Source organism: Pipistrellus kuhlii, unplaced genomic scaffold (genome assembly GCF_014108245.1).
Source record: "Pipistrellus kuhlii isolate mPipKuh1 unplaced genomic scaffold, mPipKuh1.p scaffold_m20_p_2, whole genome shotgun sequence".
Lineage (NCBI taxonomy): Eukaryota > Metazoa > Chordata > Mammalia > Chiroptera > Vespertilionidae > Pipistrellus > Pipistrellus kuhlii.
In genome coordinates this window covers 57,847,171-57,870,159 of record NW_023425515.1, presented here as the reverse complement: position 1 = coordinate 57,870,159, position 22,989 = coordinate 57,847,171, and the positions used below count along the sequence as shown (strand labels likewise).

General features: G+C 35.7%; 1 protein-coding gene and 1 pseudogene across 6 annotated transcripts in view; one reads left to right on the top strand and one right to left on the bottom strand.

The window, feature by feature from the left end:
- The window catches only part of ZBTB20 (zinc finger and BTB domain containing 20), an 821,112-nt gene that overhangs the window by 575,406 nt on the left and 222,717 nt on the right, over positions 1-22,989 (bottom strand). The window lies entirely within an intron of this gene.
- On the top strand, positions 3,612-4,101 carry LOC118722930 (annotated as a pseudogene).

Genomic DNA, 22,989 nt, shown 5'->3' with positions numbered 1-22,989 from the left:
TCCAACTCTTACAAGTGCATTTTCTCCCCAGCTACAAACTACAGTCAATGAAAAGATTTCTCTATAGAACAGGTTAGGTCCCCAAGGTTTTTAGTTAAAAATATCATGAAGATGGTAAATTTAAATTTCTTAGCACATGTGATTACATTGGTATTCTTGAAATACTGATTCTGTTACCCTCACCCTCTATGCTCATCACTCAGGAACACCAAATCTCTTTCTGAATATCATTATTCAGTTAGGATTAGTTAATATCCTAATTCAGGGTGTTCACATTGGAAGAAAATAAGTGAGCTCTCTTTAGTGAAATGTGTTTCTCTCATCAATTAAGATAAAAATTAAGAAAGCTACAACAGCTGGGAAAGGAAGAAAAAGCAAATTGATTTTTAAAGAAAATAGAAAATAAAAGCAATTCATCCAATTCCAATGTGTGGCATCTATGCTTTTTCTCAAGGAAAAGTGCTTATTGTTGCCAAAATCCCCAGAGTAACCACAGCTGACATATTTCTCAGCATTAGAGCACTTGGCAACTGGCAATAAGGTCTGCTCCTTTCCCAAGCAGATGAAAAACTAGGCACTCCCCAAGCAAAACCAATGCAGCTTTTCTCCAGCTCACTTTATGTCTCCTAAGCATTTTGTCCTGTGCAATAGGAAGCCCATGGAACAAACCTGTTCCACCTAAAACATCTAAATCAATACAGTAAGTTTTTATATTCTTCTGGTTACATTGACTTTAGAACCTACCATCCCGACAAACTCAAATGTTGCCACTGCTAATGTACACATTATAATTGTACAAAGTTCTGAGGAGTATTGTCAATAAACTAGAAAATAAGTCCTGCTAAAGTATATCTAAATATGCAAAGGAATGCAAATAAGTCCTCTACCATACACAGGATCTTTGTTTACACACGTTGAACATGATCAGTGGAAGAGGATATTCAAAACACTTTTTATTAAACAAAGTGTCATCTTGCATTGGCTTATACCAAGAGAATTCTTCCAAATATTTTTTTTCATAATAAAATGTGTATAGATTGGTTTATTTTTCACTCTTATCAGAGAGAGAAAATTCATCTGACTTAAGGTGTTTCCTCTTATATGAAAGCAGAAAACTAATTTCAAGGACTACCATTTTAACAACAAACACTTCCATTTTTATTTTTTTTAAATGCCTATTTCAATATCTAAGTTCTATGTAATTCTTTCTACTTTTCTCACAATAAACTACATGTGTAATATTTCATGAGTGTTACTACCAATATTTTTTCCTGATGGCCACAGCTTTTCTAACTTTTGTGCAGTCATATATTTAATGTTACAAATCCAGTGGGAATTCCATTTTTTAAAATAGTAAAGTAAGTGCAGATTTATGAAATTGCATTTCTTTTTTAATGCCAAAAAATAAAAAACAAAGGAAAGTTTCCAAAATGGACGTTAGCTAAAGTAAAAAATCCACCTTATAAAAAATGTGTCATGTCAGGGAGAATGCACATAGTCCTTGAAATCCCAGCCCTGGGGTGGCACCAAACTCTCAAGCACATTCACATATTTCAGTGGTTTTAATCAGTCGCACAGAGAATACTTTCATGACTCAACATGTACCCTGGAACTTTAATTCTTAAATAACAATATTAACTAACTGTTTTTATTAGATAATGTTTACTTGCTAACATTTCTTATAGGAATCTTGATTACTGACCACCTATCCCTCCAAAAATTATTCTGACATAGCAATGCCTGAAGAGAAGACCTCTTTCTTCTGAACCTTGTTGTGGTTAACATGAAATTGATTTGCTGATCTGACCCTTAACAAGTAAAAGAAAATAAATTAAGATCGCATGTAAGTGAAATGCCCTAGAAGTTAGGCCGTTTTCAGGGACTGCTATCTAGTGTGAATCATACTATACATATTGATAGGCCATCATCACTCTACTTTTATATTTTTTAAGGATTTAAACTTAATATCAGAGTATATGTCATAGAAAAAGTTTATAAACTATTTGTATGTAACAGTAAAACAATTCTGAACTTCTGAACTTCACTTTTCATTGTGTTGTGTTGGTTATGGTGGTAAAAATGTGAGAACCAAGTTATGTCCCAGGTTATACCTTGTTTTGATGCAAAGAAATAACAGCCAAGAAAATGCCCAAAGAGGGGGAGGAAAAATCCCTTTGGTTGGTTTTGTTCACATTCAATATAGATAGCAAAATCCTCTGTGCTCTTTCTTTTTTTTCTTTTTTTTTAAATATATTTTAATGATTTTGTACAGAGAGGAAGGGAGAGAGATACAGAGTTAGAAACATCGATGAGAGAGAGTCATCGATCAGCTGCCTCTTGCACACCCCCTACCGGGGATATGCCCGCAACCAAGGTAAATGCCCTTGACCGGAATCGAACCCGGGATCCTTCAGTCCCCAAGCAGACGCTCTATCCACTGAGCCAAACTGGTCCCCGCTGTGCTCTTACTTTCACCTCCCAGCCGAAATGTCTCTCCATTCTATGTATCCTTCACACACACCCTTCCCATTCATTTTTCTTTCCATCTCTATTTTTCCCCTCTTACTCTAGTAAAATATTGGCCCTTTATGAGGAGTAATCTCTACCCTCCCCCCTACCATTATCACTTTTAGAGTCTGTATCCTATCCCCCTGATTCTATGTTATCAAAGTTTTGACACTTTGCTGGCATGACTGAGCTCTTAGAAAGAAAGGAGGGGGAACTGAGAACAATTCTCTTCTGTGGTAGAAGAAAAGAGGAAGACTTTTATGAACACTTACATGACAATACTTTTATACCAACCACATGCATGAAGACCTCAAAGTTTTGCAAACCACTGGCAAGTGCCCTCTTATAACCTTATCTGCACATCTCCCCCACCCATCTCATCTTATAGTTACTTATTACATTAGGTATTAACTTTCAACATCAAGGTATAAAAATTAGGGTACTAGTCTCCTTTTTTCTTCCAATCTATATCTATCTCCAAAATGTGCAGCTCTGCTAAATCCATTTTTCAATATCTCTGACTTCTTGAATAGTGTAAGTCATAATCTTACTTTTACTTTTAGAAGTCCCTTTCTGATCTCCTTTGGGTCAGAAAAATATTGTTCTTATTTATCTTTCTTTTTGTCCCAAATATCCTACCACTGGCTGAAGCTAAATATGCTGTTAGTACAAAATTTACCTTCCTCATTAAAAAAGACCAATCATCTTCAGCTTCTGGGATCCAAACCATTCCATGTAGAAGCTCTCTTTAATTATAATAATTAAAAGTGACTTAAACTCTTGTAATTTTAAATGAGATGTAGCAAGCAATATTAATATATTTTAATATATTTTAGGAAGATTAAGTGAATTGTCTAAGGTAATATAGCAAGTGTGGAGTAGAGCTTGGATTCAGATTTGGACCTTTTTTCTCACATGATCCTTCATTGTTCTTTTTCCTGTATTCATTGGCTGTTAAGTTTTCCCCCTTTTTTTCATTTAAACACACACACACACACACACACACACACACACACACAAAATAAATAAATAAATAAATAAATAAATAAATAAATAAATAAATAAAAAAATAAAACAACTCTTGAAGCTCAGCCACCACTGACATGCCATCCAGACTGAGAAAGACCCAAAAACTTTGGGGCGACGGCCATGGCTGCATGGGCAAGCATAGGAAGCATTGGTCGGGATGGGGGAGGATGGGCTGAGGTAAAAAGCTGGTGGCTTGCATCATCATAGGATGAACTTCAACAAATATCACCCAGGTTACTTTGGGAAAGTTGGTATGAGATATTACCACTTAAAGAGGAACCAGAGCTTCTGCCCAACTGTTAACCTTGATAAACTGTGGAACCTGGTCAGTAGCAGACACAGGTAAATGTTGCCAAAAGCAAAACTGGAGTTGCTCCTATCATTGACGTGGTAATATTGGGCTACTACAAAGTTCTAGGGAGGGAAAGCTCCCAAAGCAGCCTGTCATTGTGCAGGCCAAGTTCTTAAGCAGAAGAGCTGAGTAGAAGATTTAGGGTGTTAGTGGGGCCTGTGTCCTAGTAGTTTGAAGCTACATAGCGGGAAGTTCACTAAAATGTCCAGGTACAAGAGCAATACAAAACAAAACAAAAACACACACAAAACTAATGTCCATATTGTTACAACACAATGTTCTTTTTTACCACAAATATATATTTATTTTGGAAAGCTAGGATTATTTAGACCACATGTGTCAAACACAAGGCCCGCGGGCCAAATCCGTCCTGCCAGGCCTTGCAATGTGGCCCGCACCGCGCTGTCATCACTGCACTCCGCTGCGTTTCCATCACAATGACAGTTTATGACTGTTCAGTAAACCATTCGGCCCGCGATTTAGGCTGGATTTTAGATTTTGGCCCATTCTCTGATTGAGTTCGACACCCCTACAATACTCTAAAAACCTCTTAGAATCTTCATAATATGCTGTTAATCTACATATCTAGTTTCACTTTCTATAACCTAATCTCCTGCCTTCCAGCCTACCAATCAATTTTTTGTACACATGAGCCCTTATCTCCACCTAGAGTTCATTTTCTCTTCCCTTTTTCCACAAGAAAAAAATATACTTTAAGAACTTTTTTAAAAAAATCAAACTCAAATATTTTCTCCAGGAAGCCTTCCTAATATCTGCTCCACAAAGTTTTCAACATCTTCAGTTGCAAAATATATTCCCCACTGGTACATCATGTGTGCTACTGCTCTTTAATTCATGTCCTTTGCTAGATTCTGGGATTTTACTGGTAGAGCACATGCTAAATATTAGGAATACAGAGGTTAATTAAGGACACTATCCATACCCTCAAGAAGTTTCTACTATAGTCAGGAGGACAAAAACATAAACAATTATAGTCCAGTTCTCACACAGACAGCATATTTCTATGTAATTGGCTTGAATTATAGTTGCACACATATTTTTGTTATAATCAAGGCTATGTTACATATGGTGAAAATAAGCAGCTAAAAATGGTCTCAGAATAAGCAGGAAATGGTCAAAGTACACAAATAAGAGAACAAAGAGAAATAATCTATAAAGATGTAATGAGAGAAAAAAAAAATACTGAGTTAATTGAAGTACAGGCTTAATGCAAGAAAAAGCAGCTTGGGGAGAAGAAGTTGAATTAGTTCAAGATATTTTTGTAGTGAGAGCCAGAAAGACTACAGTTGCCAGAAATGAAAAAGGGACTGACAATGGAGCAAAACTATATGCCAGTGTGCCACCGGGCATAGAGTTCAGTGATTTATACAGTTTATTTCAGCTAATACTCATAAGCACCCTAAGCAGCAGGAACTGTGAGGAATAGAGGCTCACAACAGCCATACTTGCTCACTAGCCACTGAAGAGCCAAGATTCAAACTCAGGACTAATTCAAAAGTCTACCTTTTATGCATTCAGTGCTGGCCTACATACAAGAAAGTGGTGTCAACAAAATTAGCCAAAAATTACTTTATTTCCTCATTGATTAAAGTGTAAGAGAGACTTTGTATGATCCTAAAGCTCTTCAGAGGTAATAAAGAATAACTTTATTTTATAGCATCACCAGTTAATAAACTCTAACACAGCTTACCTTGGAAACCATCTAGCCTAAACCTCTTTTTGCAAATATTAAAGACACTAAGACCAGCTAGTTGAATCATAGATTACTGGGGAGAGAAGTACTAAAGAGAAATAAAGTGCAAAAATCTTTGTCCCTAAGGTTGAAGATCATGGGGGGAAAAAAAATCTCATCCTGTGTATGTGAGTTCCACAATGCCAGGCATATTGTCTCTTTCTGACCAACATCTCCATGATCTAAGACAATAAATGGTACTGTTATTAAAACATAGTACACAATTTATGAAATAATGTGCTCAAATAATATTTGTTTCATAAAGGGATAAATAAATGGGTTTGTGCATAGGAGTTGTGTGATGCGGATGCAAGTACACAATTAATCAGGAGACTGGCCATATTAGATGTTACTAAATTAATTTTCATTTGCACTTTAATAATATCACTTTCTACTTAAAACTTTTCAGTTACATTTTAAATGGTTTCAAATGCCTTTTTCAGGAACCAAAAGTTTAGCGTACCATCAATGAATGGAATTTTCAAGGTGCCCTTTGGTTAAAATCATTAAAAAATAATTTAAATGTAGTAAAAAAATAACTAAAATTTTTTTAATTAGTAAAGTGGTAATATGAACATTTCATCCTTTTCTTAGTTTTGGGGGGTGGGGAACACAGAAAAAATGTTTTATTTCTAAAACCATGCTCCCATGAAGCTGAGCAGAAGGACTGCTTATAACAGAATTTCCCAGCCAAATTCTTCAAGGGCCCCCAACAGGCTTTCTCAATTTGTGGGCACTGTCCTCTAACAATCTATTTCCAGATTCTCGTTGGAAACCAAAGATTTATGTCATTTTCTTCATATTTTGAAATGAAAATGGTCCTGGTTAAAATAAAAATGGAAACTGAAAGTGTGTCTTTATTCCTAATACCAGTGCTACCTAGACAAATATCTCATTAATAGAGACACCACGGATAGCTTTGCAGCATTCTTAACATTATTTGAACATTTCCAGAAATCAAGCTGACTACAGGTGTTTGTGAAGATGAAACGTGATTATATATAAGCCTAAAAAGGAATGGTAAACACTCTGTCCATTATAAAGGGGAAAAGCAGATCCTCCTTTTTATAAATGATTTATAAATCTCCTATTCAGATTCCAGAGTAAAGGAAAAGTCATATGAACTGAAAACACTTTTGCAAATGAATATTCACATAGTAATCCTGAAATGCTTTCTGCTCTTTGAATATATTTAAACAAGTAGGTATCGCAGCATTTCATTGATAGCTTATCAGACCACAGAACAGAACAGGAGGACAGAATAAAAAGAGTTTTCCTAGGGGAGTTCCATGGCCATTGTTCTATAAAAACATGTGAACATATTACTATAAACGCATCTTCACAGGAAGTCACCAAGCTTAATAAGCACAGACCTGCAAGTTAATATTGAAATCCACTTTGATTTCAGCAGAAACAAAGCTGATCCAACTAGGAGCTATTACATAAAACCTTTATTGTCACATTTGCCATCACCACTCCCTTTAGAGATCACTGCCAGCACCAAGAAGTCCTCAGTTCATTTCAGGAAATATGGTACACAGACGACCATCCCAATAACAATACAGTGGTGAGAATGGCAGTCCCTTAATTTTTCAATTCTCTTTATTGATGTCCTCTTTCTTGTATAGGTCTATTAGATTTTACTTCCACTACTGTCCTCCCAGGAATTGGTGCTTGCCAACTACAATAAGTTGTTTTGACAACTTGTCTAGCTATACAATACTCTTGTTTCTTTCCCTCTGCAGTCTTTTTGGCTTCAAATGAGTGCCTTCAAAATATAGCAGAGATTACCCAACTAAACTATGAAACGGGAAAAACACCATCCTGCCCAAACCACACTCTTTCGTGTACCCATAGTTCTCTTTCCTTTCCTCTTTACTTTTGTGGATAAATCCCCCTGGCTATCTTGTCTTCTCCTATCTTAATGAGGAATGACTGCCGTGACTACCCCCATACAGGGACGCCATTCACCGCCAGCACCTCTGCTCTCCTCATGTGCTCCAAAAAGAACTGATTAGCACTTTGCATAATTAACCTGATTAGCACTGTGCATAATCAAACTGATTAGCACTTTGCATAATTAAAAAGAAATAATAATAATAACAATAATAAGCACTAAGTAATATCAAAAGCTGTTAGTCCCACAGCCCTTTGGTTACCTCCAAGATAACTTCAGTGCAGCCAATTTTGCATCTGCACATAGAAATCTTTTCTTTAACTCAAAAGTCAAGAAAATAAATGTAAATGCTTTCAATCCATAGGCCCATTATGATTGTCATATCCACATCAGTTACCACAATAAGCTCTTCTTGCCCATACTTGCATATTTTACCCATGCCAAAATGGAGAAAATGTGGATCTTAAACAAAATCAGTGAAAAATATTTGGAATAAAATTAGAACTAAAATGGTTGCTGCTGCTATAGACATGTAATTACCCCATGAATAGTTTCAGGATGATAATGCAGTATGTGAAAAGAACTAGATAACCCGTCAGGAAAACCTGGATCTGATTCATAGTGTATTATCTAAGGTATTACACACATAAGATGTATCCCATTCTATGTCCCTATACTGCTTATCCCCTAAATTTTATTTCATACCATAGACAACCTTACACATTATGAATAATACTAAAAATTTATATTTTTAATGCCTTAGAATTAAAAAGTTACGAAGTCATTTTGCATGCTTTATCTTATTTCCTATTCAAAGGCTGAATGTGATTAAAATTTTGACTTGGAGTTATAATTTAACTTCAGTCATTATTGTATCCATCACAACCCTCATTTGTGTTTCACAGAGGTTGAAATCAAGCTATTGCTGGAAACTCATAAGAGAATAGGGGGAAAAATCGATTAATTTGGGATGGCAACTTAGAGAATTCTGCAATTCCACCCCACCATAGCCAACCTACATGAGTTGGTTCAGTTTAATTTCTTTCAAAATATGATCTTGAGACCTACATGGCTTAGTTCAGTTTAATTTCTTTCAAAATATGATCTCAGAAACTCTTTAAAGAGAATTTATCTTTCATGATCCCATAATATTTTATCTGTAACTCTACTTTGTGCCATTTGCTATGTATGAAGTATGTGAGTGTGATTCCTCTGGAAGACTTGGAGCTCCTAGAGAGAAACTACTCTACTCTTTACCCTGTAATAGCTGCTACAATGAGTAATGCACATGCTGAGCAGCCAACACATTTGTTACAATTGTCTTGAGGAAACTCTGCAGCAAAGTCTTTTTTTTTTTTTTTCAGTGTGCATCTATTATATAACTGCTATCTGCAAACCTGAGGAATTATTTCACTAATTGTTTACTGGGAACTACAATGGTATTTGACATATAATAATTACTTAGCTTACCCTTAAAATGTTTAATGTATGCAAAGTTATGTTTCATTTATTTATTCATTCAGTCATTCACTTAAGTCATTCAAAAATACATGTGAATGCCTAGTAAGGGCTATGCTTTGTGCTCAACATTTAATTCAGCATTGGTCAAGCTCAAAAGGAACTGCTGGTTCCTCTCAAGGAGCTTATGGTCTACGTATCATTTAAAATGCCTACAGTAGCCTTTAAGAAGCTAGGGTGAAGTGGTATAGAAAGGGACCTTAAAGTAGTCAAGATGATCAATTGCAAGGTACCTAATATGGAGCCACTAGCCTCTAATTACCTAAAGGAAAGGTACACAGATAAGCAGTCAGTGTTCCTGGACCAATCATCCATTTTACAATTCATTTAATTCAAGAAAGAAAATGCTGCTGTGGAGATTATTCAAGTCCAAATGTTCCTGGTGAAGGTACTTCCAGTAATTCTGGGAAAGAAGCCAATCCCCTAGTTTTATATGTAAATATTTTAAAAACACACACATATATATAAGCACAAAGGAAAGGTCAGGAAGATGTAAGCCTTTTAAAAATCTATGTTAATATTTTTTTCTATAAATGTCCACAAAAGTTTGGGCTTTTTTTGTAGCCTTACATTTTCTTTTACACAATACACCTGCTTTTTTTTCTCTAAACTAAATATTTCTTCCATCTAATGACTCTCTTTATTAGACAGCATCTAATTTGCATACATTTACATACAATTTAACTGCTAGCTTGTGAGAACAAAGAAATGGCTCTGTATTGTACTGAAGGACAATACTCAGTAAAGGAAGTTATAAAAACCAACCAGCTCGGTGGCTGTGTAAGCTCTTTGTCTCAAATACTCCAAGATCTTTTTTTTTTTTTTCAACATACCAGTTAAAAGGGGCAAAATATTATTTCATCAAACAATTAATGACATATACTGCACTACTTTGTTTGACTGACCATTTCCTCACCAGTTTGGTTACTATAATTCAGGGATCCAAGCTCCCTGGGTATATTACAATTTCCTTATTAGATTTCATGGATTAAATCCCTTTATATATTCTTGTTTTTAGTCTTATTCCTAAAACAACCTGGGGTTCCACTGTGATAAGTCTGTTCTAATGCTAATGTGTGCTACCATCCACCTTGTTCCTCGAACAGAAAGGGTAGAATATGGCATCCTTCTTCAGTGAACAAGGCATATACTCTTGCCTTAGCCAGTTAATAGATTTTACTGAGACTTCTGTTCTTTATGTTATGAACTAGCTCTTAAAAGAATGATTTTCCATGTTCACAGGGGAGTTAGATGGGGAAAGAAGATTTAAACACACTGAGGGAGTAAACGCTGAAAGAGAAGTTGGAGGTAAAAGAGTACTTGAGTCAACTGTTTCTCCACTTAGCAATGCTATCCCTTTGTAACTCTTCAAACCTGGAAGACTCTTAGAAGATAAGGGATGCACGAAGTGGGGAGGGGTGGCGGGGGGTGGGGAAGGGGGACTCTTTATCCATTTGAAAGTGAATGGGTCTCTTTATCCACATACTCTCTGACACAGGGTAAGTCACTATGACTCCTCTGTTCATCTCATCCTTGAGGCATGGAGAGGGAAATCATGAAAAGGAATCTTGAAGAGTTTGTTCAGTGTTTTGTAAATATTCACTATTGAAAACACACGAAATACATAATAAAGCTGTGGTCACAAGCAATTGAAAATAAACACTAGAGGGATTCAAGTTTCTGAAATGCCATGTGTAAAATATTACCCCAAAAAATGAAACAGAATATACAAAACTGCTTCAGAATTATAACAAGTGATACAAATATAAGTCAGGATACTAGGGCACACTGAAAAACATGAAGCCTTGGCCCCAACAGGCTCATCATGGCTGAGGGCTAAAAGTGGTCAGGGGAGATGCACTTCCTTGGAAACATATTTAATATCAATAATTTGGACTATTTTCTGCATCCTATAATCCAGATTTACAATTTTAATGACCAAAAGAGGTGTTAACTTGTCAGTGATAAGTGAAGAAATTCTACCACTCTGTGGGGCTGCAGAATGCCCACATGATTTGGAACCTTCAGCAGCCAAACAGATTGTACAATATCTACCAGCAACCTTATAACATGTCTGATTTTCCACCTGGTGAGAAGAAGCTGGAGTTAGAGACTTGTATTAAAGCTGGAGTGCTGGCATAGATCAAGTCTGCCAACTTCTTAACCTAAAAGCAATTGTGAATAATGATTAAAAAAATTAAAAGAAAGGATTAGACACTGTCTTAAAAAACAAACAAACAAAAAAACCTGCTAGGACTGACTGAAATCTAGTCATTAGGATGAATAGGCAGAAGGGAAATGACCCTCTGAAAACCATGGACAAACTCTAAAAACATCCTTAAATTCCAGGGAACTTGACTCTGGCCTCTTGCTCAATGAAAGAATTAGATAATGACCTCATGAATGATTGGTAGTAAGTTTTACTGCCCTTTCAGATATTATAAATTTTATGTATAAAAGTTCTGTTTCTGAGGCTCATTAATCTCTCCTGTTAATATAATCTTGAGGTGGTACTGTACTTATTTTCATGTCATAGAATGGTATCACTTGGTAACCAGAATCAGATCTATTTTGTACACTCCAACATATTAATTCTGCCTTGTTTGTAAAGCATCTCTTAATACTAACTCAGCCAACATCACCTGTGCTGGATGTGGTTAAGATCCACCTCCCCAAAGCATGTTACCACGGTGACAAAGTAGTGACCTAATTTGCACACACCTGCTGGGTTAATTGGGCCAAAATGAAAGATGATATATATGCTCAAAATCCAAAACTGATTTTTCCCCCTAAAAATTAAATTGATTTATTTAAATAAGCAGTTTCTAAAGCTAAGTAACATACTCCAGGTGTGCATTTTCTAGTTAATATACCCTGAATGTTTCATGACACTTGAGTAGCAAAATATATTGAGTGATGAATGTAACTCTTTTATGTATTTTCTGTGTGCAATGATTAGTATGAGTAAGTGGTCTCAATCACTGAATACATGGGGTGTCCTTAAAAGGTCAGGCCACTAACTCAAAGTGAACAGGGACATTTCAACTGTGCCAAGTTAACATCCACAGTCTGAGCGACAATGAAATGGAAGTTTGCTTTGGAGAAAGCTGCTCTCCATAGTCTGTGGCAACCTGCAACATATCTTAGACAAAAACACCAGTTACCCATGCTTGACCTCTTCCCACTTCTGTGTCTTCATCTTTCACAGACCACTGACAGCTTTTTTTTTTTTTTTTTGAGGGATTGTTATATACCAAGAACTGATGAGGATATGAGAAAACACAGGGTGATATTCATCATAGGTTATTTTTAATAGAAAAAAAAAACTGGACTAGAGGGGACATAATAAAGGTCATACATAACAACCCACACCCAACATCATACTCAATAGGCAAAACTAAAAGTGTTTCCCTTAAGATTAGGAACAAGACAGGGATGTCTGTTATCACTCTTATTCAATATAGTTCTGGAAGTCCTAGCCACAGCAATCAGACAAGAAAAAAAAAAAATAAAGGCATCCAAAATGGAAAGGAACAAGTTAATTGGATTATTTTGTGTATGCTTAAAATTTAAATTACAGCTTCTGGTCCCTCTGGTCCTAAGCCTGCCACTTACTTGGTGCTGTAGTCTCTTCGCTAGCAACTACTTGATTGTCCCATACCTTCACGATTAAAATTTATCTCAAGGGACGCCTTAGATAAACACCCCAGATCCTTTCCGGGGATCTACTTGGGACACAAACTATACTGAAAGTCCATAGTGATCAAAACAACATGGTACTGGCTTGAAAATAGATATATATTGTAGATTAATGGAACAGCATAGAGATCACAGAAATAAGCCCATGCCTTTATGGCAGGAACATACAATGGGTTAAAGACAGTCTATTCAATAAATATTGTTGGAAAAACTGGATAGATACATGCAAAAAAAAAAATTAAACTAGACCACCTTCTTACATCATACACATAAATAAACTCAAAATGGGTTAAAGACTTATATGTAAGATTCAAAACCATAAAAATCCTATAAAAATTATAGACATTAAAATCTCAGACATTTCGAATAACAGTATTTTTTTTTTCTGATATGTCTCTTTAGGCAAGAAAACCAAAGGAAAAAAGTAAACAAATGGGACTACTTCAAACTAAAAAGTTTTTCCATGGGGAAAAAAACAAAAATAAACACACACAAAAAAACTCATCAACAAAATGAAAAGACAACCCACTGAATGGAAGACCATATTTGCCAATGATACATCTGATAAGTGATAATATCCAAAATTTATAAAGAACTCAACACCAAAACAGTGACAATCTAATTAAAAAATGGGCAAATGACTTGAATAGACACTTCTCCAAAGAGGACATACACATGGCAAATAGACACGAATAGATGCTCAAAGTCAATGATCATCAGAGAAATGCAAATTGAGATTTTTACCTCACATGTGGAAGAATGGATATCATCAATACAGTATCAAACAAATGCTGGCAAGGATACAGAGCAAAAGGAGTCCTTGTACATATACTATTGGTGGGAATGCAGAATGGTGCAGCCACTGTGGAAAACAGTATGACATTTTCTCAAAAAATTAAAAATGGAACTGCCTCTGACCCAGTGATTCCCTTTTGAGAATATATCCAAAGAAAAACAAAATACTAAAAGAATATATGCACCTCTATGTTCACTGCAGCATTATTTATAAGAGTCAAGATTTAGAAGCAGCCCAAATGCCCATCAGTAGATGAGGGGATAAAATCTGTGGTACATTACACAATGGAATACTACTCAGCTATAAAAAAAGAAGGAAATCTTACCTTTTGTGGTAGCATGGATGGACCTAAAAAGTATTATGCTAAATGAAATAAGCGAGACAGAGAAAGACAAATACAATATGATCTCACTTATATGCAGAATCTAATGAACAAAACAAAAAAATAGAGTCTCATAGATGCAGAAGACAGTTTGACAGTTGTTAGAGGAGATGGGGGTTTAGGGGAGTAGGTAGATAAAGTAAAGGATTAAGGAAGGAAAGAAAGGAAGGAAGGGAGGGAAGAAGGGAGAGAGGAGGGAGGGAGGGAGGGAGGGAGGAAGGGAGGGAGGGAGGAAGGAAGGAAGGAAGGAAGGAAGGAAGGGAGGAAGGAAGGAGGAGGAGGAAGGAAGACGGAGGAGGAAGGGGAAGGAGGAGAAGGGGAAGGAGGACGGAAAGAGGAGGAAGGAAGGAAGAATGTACGGGAAGGAAGTGATGGAAGGCGGCAGGAGGACGTAACGGAAAGTCAGGAAGAGAAAGGAACGGAAGGACGGCAAAGGCAGGCGGACTGGAAGGTAAAGACGTACGGAGGAGGAAGGAAGGAAGGAAGGAAGGACGAAAGAAGGAAGGAAGGAAAAGAAGGAAGGAAGGAAGGAAGAAGGAAGGAAGGAAGGAAGGAAGGAAGGAAGGAAGGAAGGAAGGAAGGAGGAAGGAAGGAAGGAAAGGAAGAGAAGGAGAAGAAGAAAGGAAGGAAGGAAGGAAGGAAGGAAGGAAGGAAGGAAGGAAGGAAGGAAGGAAGGAAGGAGGAAGGAAGGAAGGAAGGAGGAAGGGAGGAAGGAAGGAAGGAAGGAAGGAAGGAAGGAAGGAAGGAAGGAAGGAAGGAAGGAAGGAAGGAAGGAAGGAAGGAAGGAAGGAAAGGAAGGAAGGAAGAAGGAAGGAAGGAAGAAGAGAAGAGAGGAAGGAAGGAAGAGGAAGGAAGGAAGGAAGGAAGGAAGGAAGGAAGGAAGGAAGGAAGGAAGGAAGGAAGGAAGGAAAGGAGAAGGAAGGAGGAAGGAAGGAAGGGAATGAAGGAGGAAGGAAGGAAGGAAGGAAGGAAGGAAGGAAGGAAGGAAGGAAGGAAAAAGAAGGAGGAAGGAAGAAGAGGAAGGAAGGAAGGGGAAGGAAGGAAGGAAGGAAGGAAGGAAGGAAGGAGAAGAAAGAAGGAAGAAGAAGAAAAGAAGGAAAGAGGAAGGACGGAAGGAAGGAAGGAAGGAAGGAAGAAGGAAGAAGGAAAGAGAAGGAAGGAAGGAAGGAAGGAAGGAAGAAAGGGAAGAAGAAAGAAGGAAGGAAGGAAAGGAAGATGGAAGGAAGGAAGGAAAGGAAGATGGAAGGAAGGAAGGAAGGAAGGAAGGAAGGAAGGAAGGAAGGAAGGAAAGGAGGAAGGAAGGAAGGAAGAAAGGAAGGAAGGAAGGAAGGAAGGAAGGAAGGAAGGATGAAGAAAAGAAGGAAGGAAGAAGAAAAGAAGGAAAGAAGGAAAGGAGGAAGGAAGGAAGGAAGGAAGGAAGGAAGGAAGGAAGGAAGGAAGGAAGGAAAAAGAACTTATAGACACAGATAACAGAATGGTGCTTTCTAGAGAGAAAGCAGGGTGGGGGAGGTAGAAAGAGGAAAAGAAAGGATAAATGGTGATGGAAGGAGACATAACTTTGGGTGGTGAACACAAAAACATACAATATAACATACACATAACGTGTTATAGAATTGCATATCTGAAACCTATATAATTTAATTAACCAATGTCACCCCAATAAATTCAATAATTTTTTTAAAAGACTGGCTAAATTATTATAACAAAACCATTGTATGGAATACTATATAATTAATAGAAATTATGTCACAGAAAAATTAATTCTTAACATAAACACATTCATAATATGTTGTAGTTGAAAAATCAAAATCTACTGTCACGTGGAGTATAATCCTATGTTTTTGCATGCACACATATACACACAACATAATGTTGATAATGACTTATTTCTAAATGGTAATAGTAATATCAAGGGTAATTTTATTGTCTTCTTTCTGCCTTTTTGTGTTTTCCAAATAGTTTTAGCATGGTGGTATATTATTTTTATAATAAAAAAAGAATATCCTATTAAAAATAAATGGTGTATGAGAAAAGGTTAAATTGGGTTTACTGATTCCCACATTTTGGTTCCACATTTCACCTGCCTTTACTTCTCTCATTGTCAAGTCCAATCATAAATATAATAGTTATTAAACTCAATAATGTTATTTTATTGCTAAATATTCAAGTTTTCAGAGTGAATGGATTGTTTACTTATTTATAAACCTTACAATAAAAGCAGCCATCAGAATCCTTAGAGTCTCCCAGATGCTTTTTAAATTTAGAAAAACCATAGAAAGTAATTGCCTTTTTACTTAGTAATGATGACGACTTGAAGTGAACTTTTCAAAGTACAAATATATCTATTCATCTATTTAGAAGGCTTTTATTACAATATTTTAAAAGAAAACAAATTAGAAATAACCAAATGTCCATAAATTAGACAGCAGTTAAATACATATTGTTACATCCATAAAATAGAAATATTAGACACCAATAAAAAGAAGATGAGATGGCATGATATACCATATTTTATATTTTTTAATATATATTTTATTGATTTTTTACAGAGAGGAAGAAAGAGGGATAGAGAGTTAGAAACATAGATGAGAGAGAATCATCTATCAGCTAGCTGCCTCTTGCACACCCCCCACTGGGGATGTGCCTGCAACCAAGGTACATGCCCTTGACCGGAATCAAACCTGGGACTTTCAGTCCGAAGGCCAACGCTGTATCCACTGAGCCAAACCGGCTATATACCATATTTTAAATACTATAAATACTCTAAGATTTAGTATTAAGGATAAAATAACAAAATACAAAGAAAACAAATAGAAAGATTCCCTCTCTGTTTTTAATTCCCTCAGCTATATAGGTATATTTCTATACATGAATAAACGTGAAATTATATCTCTGATAATAGCACTATACTTTGGTAAAGACATAATTTTAATTTTATATCCTGGGTGGTACATTTTTAATTTTTTTAACATTTGCATACATTTTATAATAAAAATACCAAAAGATACTGTTCAGTGTAGTAGTAAATGGTGAAAATTATACTAAATGGAAGTAGGAAGTGCTACATTACTCAGTTCCCCACTCTGTCTAGACCTATTCAACAAGGTTTCCATTTTCGCATCCATAAAATAATTGAATTAGATTTAAAATATGATATGTAAATTATATATTATAATTCTAACAGTTTATACTTTATGTCTTAATAATCCAATACAGAATAGACATAAAATATGTTTGAGACTGAAATATTTATGTTGAGCATCTATACCTACTACAATTAACAAATCTCTAGTACTTTATAGACAGACTGTAGGCATGTCTTTATGACATTAGAAAACAACGTATATGCTGACAAACTGAATAAACTAAATACTATCTTAAATACTACACTTACTAGGCAAATAAATAGTGTTTCTTGATCTCAACTGTTTAGTTCTGGCAAAGTGTTGAAATATGCCAAACAAGATTGATCAGAAATGTATTTCTTATACATATATACTGATAACTTCCAGCCATGGTCCAGGAGTTTTCTTGAATGTATTCTTTCTTTTATTTTTATGATTGATTGATTGGTTTTAGAGGGGGGGGAAGGGGAGGGAGGGAGGGAGGAAGAGAGGGAGGGAAAGAGAGAGAGAGGGAGAGAGAGGGAGAGGGAAAGGGAGAGGGAGAGGAAGAGAGAGAAGGAGAGGGAGAGGGAGAGGGAGAGGGAGAGAGAGAGAGAGAGAGAGAGAGAGAGAGAGAGAGAGAGAGAGAGAGAGAGAGAGAGAGAGAGAGAGAGAGATGGATTTGTTGTTCCACTTATTTATGCAATTACTGGTAGATTATTATATGTACCCTGACCAGGAACTGAACCTGCAACCTTGGGATATCAGGACCATGCTCTAACAAGTTGAGCTACCTGGCCATGGCCTTGAATCTATTCTTGATATGTAAGTGCTCTCAAATATATAGCTTGAGTAGAATAAAATATCAAAATTGGTTTATAATTTGGGTATATATTGCCACAAATTTTGTGATATTCTTTAACACTGTAGTACATGCTCACAAGTTATAAGGGGTACTCTGAATCTTTTTAATATGTGGTATTTGAGACTTTAGTGTGACAGTGACTTTCTTCTATTGTGAGTTAATATTCTTTGTCACTTGAATAGTTATTTTTAAACCAACATCTCTCAATTATGGTCTTGAGGACAAATTACATTATATAGTCACCTAAGTTACACAGTGGAAATTGTACACTGTGAAATTTCTGAGAAAGAAAATAGTTATTTCCTCCATTTCCGGTTCCCATTATGTGATAAGAAGAAAAGAAACATAAAAATTTCCTTGGTAAGATTCAATGGTATAAATTATAACAATGTTGTATTACTAATCACACCATAATTTGTTTTATAAATTAGAATGTAGGTAAAGCCTAAAACATTATACCAAGACACTTTTAGTTTCTCTAGTAAAAAAAAAAAAAAAAAAAAAAAAATTAACCCAATCACCTAACACAAGCATTTTGGAAAATATTAATCTGTCTCTGTTTTTCAAATGCTCACTGTAGACACTCTACTTCCTTGTGCAATTTTTTTCATATAATATCAGCCTAGGTCATGGTAATACTATCATCTGTTATAGCAGCAAGCAATGGGAAAGTAATAATGCCGTGAGTGCAATGTTGATTAGACACATTAAACTCAGGAAAATTCAATCAAATCTCATCAATTTCAATAATTTACCACCACATGTCCTTTTCTAGTTATGGATAAACAATTTAATTTTGAATGAAGCATTTGGAGAAATAGCTGCTTCAGAACAAAAGTAAGATGAGAAGAACAGATTTCCTGTGCTCAATTCACATGAAAATATAACTAAAAAGCTCAATGTTAAATCGTGGACTGAGACTAACACTTAAAAAAGTCAAATATAAGATATTCAGTTGTTCTTCTATTTTCATTCACAGCCTTTATATATATATAGGAAAAAAAGGTTTAGTGACACTACTAGAAAAAACAATTTGCCAAAGGAAGAAATCATGATTTAAGAATTCCTTATGGCTCCTCTACCCTGCCACCTGTGTGGGCAATGGAATTAATTGATAAGAACAGCCAAGAGTAGCAATGAATTCAGTCCCTCTCTTTGTGGACAACTAACTTTGGCTTTCACAAATAACAGGTCTGTAAAATTTTAGTGAGATATATTTAAGCATTTTTAATCCATTCCTAAATGCTTATTATTGCCATGTTTACTATCAGGGTAAAGAAGCAGGGAGATGGGGTAGGGGGAGGGATGTCACATGGTTGTCCCTGAATCAGACTTCCTAATTGTATGTTGTTAATAGCTAACAGGATGTGCATGCCCTTGTCCCTCTACTCTAAAGCATACGCACGTGTGCACGTGTGTGCACACACACACATGCACACACACATGCACACAAGCACACACACACCCCTTGTGGACACAATCCTGAACAGCCTGTGAGAATACAGAAATTGAATTTCCTATATTCCAGATCTCTTTACTGGCTCCTTCATATTATTTAGCTCTTACTTCATGCATTATTTCCTTAGAATGCTTTCTTCTGCATATTTGTGTCCTATGAGCATACAATTATGTGCTATCCAAAACAGAAGTGCACCAGAAGACCTGAAAGTTGAAAGCATTGTTCAGTAAGTAAGACCTGTCACAATTCTATAAATACTCTACTATTTACTGACTTTTAAAATTCAAAGTTGGTTTACTGAGTATTCTTAAAGAATATGCACTGGTAATATCCAACAAGGGCCAACAAAGCTTCTAGTTCTATTCCAATTATTTTAGGAATGGCTTATTTTACTCTGTTCTCTCTGTCCACTCTTACCCTAACAGTAGGCTACTCTTTATTTACAGGAAAATGAAACATTTCCAATAGCTTGAGAATCAATTTGGGAGAAGTAAAAAGGATGCATGTGTTTCAGTTGGGCACAGCTGAGATTAAATTCTGTCTCAGGCACTTACTAGTTATAGAAAGTTAGAAATTGACCTGAGTCTTGCTTTTTCAATCTGATCCTGAACACTCATCACTTTCAGTTATCACTTAATGAGTGTGTATTCTTTATATACAGTCAGATTTATAATTCTCTCATAGAGACCTTGCCTATGTTAAATACAGAGAGATTAGATTATCTCATTATTTCAATAAGCAATCATCTAGCACAATGTTTTTTTTCACACTTTATGACACTAAATTTCAGGTGCAGAGTTGGCTTATAGTCATTACAAAAAACGTTCTGTAACTCATGATTTAGATCATGAGTAAAGTTATTTGAAAGCCCTACAGACTAAAATAAATATTATATTATAATATAATATAAATAGTATATTTGGTTTCTCAACACACATGGAGTCACAGAAAAGCTGAGTGATACCAACATTAGTTTTTAATTTTGAACTGCATTTTGAGGAGTAAGTGTATCCCTGGTGGTTAGCTCTTCTGTACCTCAAGTTTAGCATCTATAATGAAGAGAAATGTCAGTAGTTTAAAAGAGTATGAAAGAGAATGACTCATAATTCAATTAAATCCATAAAAAATATCACAGTGTCAAGGCAACAAGTATTCTATAAATGAACAGATAAACTCTCAACCACAGAGAGGAGAAAGGATTAGTGTATGAGTAGGTAAATAAGCCTTCAGAGATATTCACTACAATAAAATAAAGTTAATCTCTATAGTGCATGATTAATAAAAAAAAAGTTATTCTTAAATTAAACATAATTTAAATCACTGTCAAATGAAAAATTGTGTGGTCAAAAATTGTATTTACAAGTAACTATGCCTATTTTGATCAATGAAAATTTAAATATAGTATCAAATGAAAATTTACAGGAGAAAAATAATCAACTTTCTTTTGGCTTAGGGTATATCCTATCCTGACACTAGTGAAGCCTCTAATAAGCATATATTGGTTGGCTTGAGACATCAAACTAGCACGATTAATGATTGTTTGAACTGTCTCCAGATATCCTAAATTAACCATGTCTTGAAGCTTGTTTGCTACATAAAATGAAGACATTATAAAAGCAAGACACTTAATTTTTAGTTTACTTATTTTTCTATATGTATTATCATGTACTTACTTAAAACTCAAAATTCAGAAGACCCTAACTCATTTACATTTTTTATCTTCAAAAAGTCATGACATACAGTACAATCTTGTTTTGATGTTCTTCACATAAAAGAGAATAATAAATAGTGTGAAAAGTTCAAATACTTTAAGAAAATATATTTTTAGCCGAAACCGGTTTGGCTCAATGGATAGAGTGTCGGCTTGGGGACTGAAAGGTCCTGGGTTCGATTCCAGTCAAGAGCATGTACCTTGGTTGCTGGCACATCCCCAGTAGGGGGTGTGCAAGAGGCAGCTGATCAATGACTCTCTCTCATCAATGTTTCTAACTCTCTATCTCTCTCCCTTCCTCTCTGTACAAAATCAATAAAATATATTTAAAGTAAGAAAATATATTTTTAGGAATGAAAGGTCTAGCCACACATTTGTATCCTAAATATACAGGAATGCACATATTTACAAAATTATAAATTATTTTTATAAATTCTCTTAAAGACCCTCAAAATCATTAGGATAACACATTTGAATATTCATCATTAAATATTGTATTTTAAAGCAAGAAATATTGAAGAATTTATCTAAGGAATAGAAAAGATAAATTACATTATTATTTTTAACTTAATAGATAGGCACTAATCACTGACTATTAATGAATAAAATTGTTTCTATAGTTAATAAATTTTTGTTAGTCAACCTTCTGATCAAACTTCTAGTCACCAAATACTCCAGAGTGGAAATAAATGACACTTACAACTCAAGAGATGAACCTATTTTATATTTGCGTTGTTTTTTGATATACTGGTCTCTTAACACCACGTAAGCTCAGCAAGATATCTATATATATAAAAGCCTAAGTGACCGACTGACCTAACAACTGGTCACTATGACACACACTGACCACCAAGGACCAGACACTCAATGAAGGAGCTGTCCCCTGGTGGTCAGTGCACTTCCACACAGGGAGTGCCGCTCAGGTGACCAACAGGCACCAGATGCTGGGCTCACAGCTGGCAAGCACAGATGCAATAGTGCGAGCTTTTCCCACCTCATGGAAGGTCTCCCAAGTGGCAGTGGTAGCAGGTACAATGGGGCCAGGATTAGCAGGAGTGGCACCTGACTCCTCCTTTGCTGCCTGCTGCTTCCTGAACTACTACATCCCCCCAGGGTTTGTGAGAGAGCACAGGCCAGGCTGAGGGACCACACTGGTGCACTGGGCCTCTAGTAGACTATAAAAGTATTTATATAATCAGGTGGAAGGTGAATACAGTTATGTAAATTGCTAGAAAATTTTTCATTGTTTGAATGATTAAAACAAAAATACGCCTAAATAGGATCACTATAAATTTAAGATACCTTAAATTTATCAATTATTAATATTAAATAGTTATATTACAAATAAGAGAATTGTTATTGAGGAGAAAATGATTCAAAAGTAAATATTTGTAACAACTAAGTTATGGAGTGTTTCTTAAATTCTTGCATCTTTTTAGATAAGCTAAATGCTCTAGTCAAAGTAGACAATGAATCTATGAGAGCTAGAGCAAATACTAAAAGTGGTAGAGAGAGAAAAAATGTATAAAGTAAACCATGTTAAACATTTTATTGTATGGTTTCAAAGTAGAATCACAATGATGATAATAAAGAGGGGGAAAAAGGAAGAGAAAGAGGAGGCAGAGAAAGAGGTGAAGGAGGAGGAGAAGGAAGAAGATGAAAAAGGAGGAGGGGGAGAAGGAGGAGAAGAAGAAAGAGGAAGAGAAGGAGGAACAGATGGAGAAGGAGAAGAAAGAGGAACAGGAGGAGGAGAAGGTGGAGCAGGAGGAGGAGGAGAAAGAGAAGGGCTCATTTTAATATCAAAATGCTTTGTTATATATGCTGCATGCTCACATCTAATTTATAGATTAGCAAATTGAGCCTAAAAGCATAAGAGGGACTGCCCAACATCTCATAGTTAATAAGTGATATTGCAG